The sequence below is a fragment of the Mytilus trossulus genome, chromosome 11, assembly GCF_036588685.1.
Source record: "Mytilus trossulus isolate FHL-02 chromosome 11, PNRI_Mtr1.1.1.hap1, whole genome shotgun sequence".
Lineage (NCBI taxonomy): Eukaryota > Metazoa > Mollusca > Bivalvia > Mytilida > Mytilidae > Mytilus > Mytilus trossulus.
In genome coordinates this window covers 49,430,990-49,435,862 of record NC_086383.1, presented here as the reverse complement: position 1 = coordinate 49,435,862, position 4,873 = coordinate 49,430,990, and positions in this window count along the sequence as shown.

The window sequence follows — 4,873 nt, the reverse complement described above, 5'->3', positions numbered from 1 at the left end:
ACGTCAGACACTCAAATCAATCCATGTGTTCGTAGATAGTAGTTGTCTTTGTGTCCTGTTAAATTGTTCCTTTTAAAATTTTTGGATTCTCATAAATATCTATGTATAACTTTTGGACTAGTTTGAATCTCGGTCTATTTCTGTAATTTATTCTTACATACTTTTGATTTTTTAACCCTGTATGCGTACATTTCCTATGTAAAATTAAAATTGTTTGTATGCACATTGAACGACAAATTTATGTGACGTATAGAATTTTTCTGACGTCAGACACTCAAATCAGTCCATGTGTTCGTACATAGTAGATGTTTTTGTGTCCTGTTAAATTGTTCCTTTTAAAATTTTTGGATTCTCATAAATTCTATGTATAACTTTTGGACTAGTTTGAATCTCGGTCTATTTCTGTAATTTATTCTTACATACTTTTGATTTTTTAACCCTGTATGCGTAAATTGCCAATGTAAATTTTAAAATTGTTTGTATGCACATTGAACGACAAATTTATGTGACGTATATAATTTTTCTGACGTCAGAAACTCAAATCAATCCATGTGTTCGTAGATAGTAGATGTTTTTGTGTCCTGTTAAATTGTTCCTTTTAAAATTTTTGGGTTCTCAAAAATTCTATGTATAACGTTTGGACTAGTTTGAATCTCGGTCTATTTCTGTAATTTATTCTTACATACTTTTGATTTTTTAACCCTGTATGCGTACATTGCCTATGTAAATTTTAAAATTGTTTGTATGCACATTGAACGACAAATTTATGTGACGTATAGAATTTTTCTGACGTCAGACACTCAAATCAATCCATGTGTTCGTAGATAGTAGATGTTTTTGTGTCCTGTTAAATTGTTCCTTTTAAAATTTTTGGATTCTCATAAATATCTATGTATAACTTTTGGACTAGTTTGAATCTCGGTCTATTTCTGTAATTTATTCTTACATACTTTTGATTTTTTAACCCTGTATGCGTACATTTCCTATGTAAATTTTAAAATTGTTTGTATGCACATTGAACGACAAATTTATGTGACGTATAGAATTTTTCTGACGTCAGACACTCAAATCAATCCATGTGTTCGTAGATAGTAGATGTCATTGTGTCCTGTTAAATTGTTCCTTTTAAAATTTTTTGATTCTCATAAATATCTATGTATAACTTTTGGACTAGTTTGAATCTCGGTCTATTTCTGTAATTTATTCTTACATACTTTTGATTTTTTAACCCTGTATGCGTACATTTCCTATGTAAATTTAAAATTGTTTGTATGCACATTGACCGACAAATTTATGTGACGTATATAATTTTTCTGACGTCAGACACTCAAATCAATCCATGTGTTCGTACACAGTAGATGTTTTTGTGTCCTGTTAAATTGTTCCTTTTTTAAAATTTTTTGGATTCTCATAATTTCTATGTATAACTTTTGGACTAGTTTAAATCTCGGTCTATTTCTGTAATTTATTCTTACATACTTTTGATTTTTTAACCCTGTATGCGTACATTGCCAATGTAAATTTTAAAATTGTTTGTATGCACATTGAACGACAAATTTATGTGACGTATATAATTTTTCTGACGTCAGACACTCAAATCAATCCATGTGTTCGTAGATAGTAGATGTCTTTGTGTCCTGTTAAATTGTTCCTTTTAAAATTTTTGGATTCTCATAAATATCTATGTATAACTTTTGGACTAGTTTGAATCTCGGTCTATTTCTGTAATTTATTCTTACATACTTTTGATTTTTTAACCCTGTATGCGTACATTTCCTATGTAAATTTTATAATTGTTTGTATGCACATTGAACGACAAATTTATGTGACGTATAGAATTTTTCTGACGTCAGACACTCAAATCAATCCATGTGTTCGTAGATAGTAGATGTTTTTGTGTCCTGTTAAATTGTTCCTTTTAAAATTTTTGGATTCTCATAAATTCTATGTATAACTTTTGGACAAGTTTGAATCTCGGTCTATTTCTGTAATTTATTCTTACATACTTTTGATTTTTTAACCCTGTATGAGTACATTGCCAATGTAAATTTTAAAATTGTTTGTATGCACATTGAACGACAAATTTATGTGACGTTTAGAATTTTTCTGACGTCAGACACTCAAATCAATCCATGTGTTCGTAGATAGTAGATGTTTTTGTGTCCTGTTAAATTGTTCCTTTTAAAATTTTTGGATTCTCATAAATTCTATGTATAACTTTTGGACTAGTTTGATTCTCGGTCTATTTCTGTAATTTATTCTTACATACTTTTGATTTTTTTAACCCTGTATGCGTACATTGCCAATGTAAATTTTAAAATTGTATGTATGCACATTGAACGACAAATTTATGTGACGTATATAATTTTTCTGACGTCAGATACTCAAATCAATCCATGTGTTCGTAGATAGTAGATGTCTTTGTGTCCTGTTAAATTGTTCCTTTTAAAATTTGTGGATTATCATAAATATCTATGTATAACTTTTGGACTAGTTTGAATCTCGGTCTATATCTGTAATTTATTCTTACATACTTTTGATTTTTTAACCCTGTATGCGTACATTTCCTATGTAAAATTAAAATTGTTTGTATGCACATTGAACGACAAATTTATGTGACGTATAGAATTTTTCTGACGTCAGACACTCAAATCAATCCATGTGTTCGTACATAGTAGATGTTTTTGTGTCCTGTTAAATTGTTCCTTTTAAAATTTTTGGATTCTCATAAATTCTATGTATAACTTTTGGACTAGTTTGAATCTCGGTCTATTTCTGTAATTTATTCTTACATACTTTTGATTTTTTAACCCTGTATGCGTAAATTGCCAATGTAAATTTAAAAATTGTTTGTATGCACATTGAACGACAAATTTATGTGACGTTTAGAATTTTTCTGACGTCAGAAACTCAAATCAATCCATGTGTTCGTAGATAGTAGATGTTTTTGTGTCCTGTTAAATTGTTCCTTTTAAAATTTTTGGATTCTCAAAAATTCTATGTATAACGTTTGGACTAGTTTGAATCTCGGTCTATTTCTGTAATTTATTCTTACATACTTTTGATTTTTTAACCCTGTATGCGTACATTGCCTATGTAAATTTTAAAATTGTTTGTATGCACATTGAACGACAAATTTATGTGACGTATAGAATTTTTCTGACGTCAGACACTCAAATCAATCCATGTGTTCGTAGATAGTAGATGTTTTTGTGTCCTGTTAAATTGTTCCTTTTAAAATTGTTATACGATGATGACTATTTTATTAATTGTGACTGTTTATTTAACGCATCATGTAAATGTAGCGGAATTTGATGAGACTGTTATAAAGTGAGAGGGTTAGCGCTATAGAACCAGGTTTAATCCACCATTTTCTACATTTGAAAATGCCTGTACCAAGTCAGGAATATGACAGTTCTTGTCCATTCGTTTTTGATGCGTTTTGTTATTTGATTTTGCCATGTGATTATGGACTTTCCAAATTGATTTTCCACTGAGTTCAGTATTTTTGTGATTTTACTTTTTAAACTTGGTAACGACAAAAAACCGGGTGAGATTTCATATGCTCCAGAAGGGTATGTAGATTTTACACCATAAAAGGCTTTCGCCCTGTTACTCCTTTAAAATACGTTGAAATGGTAAATCAATTGATTATACATCTAAAATGAGCAGACTGGTAATCAGTTTAGATTAAACTCTTAGACATCACCAAAAGACTATATTAGTTTGATTAACTTGAGTCTCTTCCCTTTTGTATAATTAAGTAAATAAAATATGTTTAAACTTAAAACATTAACACATTAACACATCAATAAATCGTCGATAATGCAAATTTTAAAACTTTGAACTTAATCGAAGGTGAAATTTTAAATTTGTGACGTGCTATTTTTTTGTCATGGCACAGGATTGATACTTCTTCATCTTGACTGTTAATTTCCGGTGATATCATCTTCTCAGTAGTCAGTACCTCGGTACTATCATGATTTGAACACTATTTTTCTCAAGTTTCCCGTTGATATATCTAGACATTATTAAGAAACAAATGCTTCCTTAGGTAAAAGTTACCTAAAATAAGTTTTAATAACGCCGCTTCTACACATTTTATCTAATATTTGGCTTTTTAAGTGTTTGGATTTGAACGTTCATGATGCCGGTAGGTCAAGAAAATCAGTAGAATCCTGCTATCATCATCATTGGAAATTTAAAAGAGCCTATACTAGATTTTTGATTGATTTTTATATTTTCTTTGGTATGCTGGATTTCAAAGTAAATGTATAATAATTAATTTCTTTTTCAAACAGTTAATGTAATATGAGTTACTAACCAAATTGATAATTTGTGGTCGTTGTCTGTGAGGACAATACTATTTTTGTCATTGAGTCACTGGAGCTAAGCAACATTTTCGTTTTTAAATAGATGTACCATGCTGGTTATGCATCCATTATTTTTTTCAAATTTTGAACTGCATTAACATTGTCACAATCATAATATATACTTCTCATGTAGACGATTTATGAATGGGGAGTGAGTGAGCATGGGTGTAATTTGAATTTGAAGAAGTCAATAATGTGATCCTGCAACGCGTGATTGTAGTTGAGGCTTCACAATAAGCGTGGTATAAAAAAAGGAATAATAGAAACAGAATACTCAGTAATGTATGGGACTGGTTTATAATAAAGGTCAGAGCCAAAATTGAAGGAAACTATGATAGTAGTCCCAACTTACATCGAAACACGTATATTAGGTAGGAAAATTAACATATTCCAGGTCAACTCATAATTATAAATGTTTTCATGGATAATCTTAAACACTCAATAGAGAAAAATTACAATCGTAAAACCTTAGAAAAGTTTAAAGAGTGCAACTCAGGAAC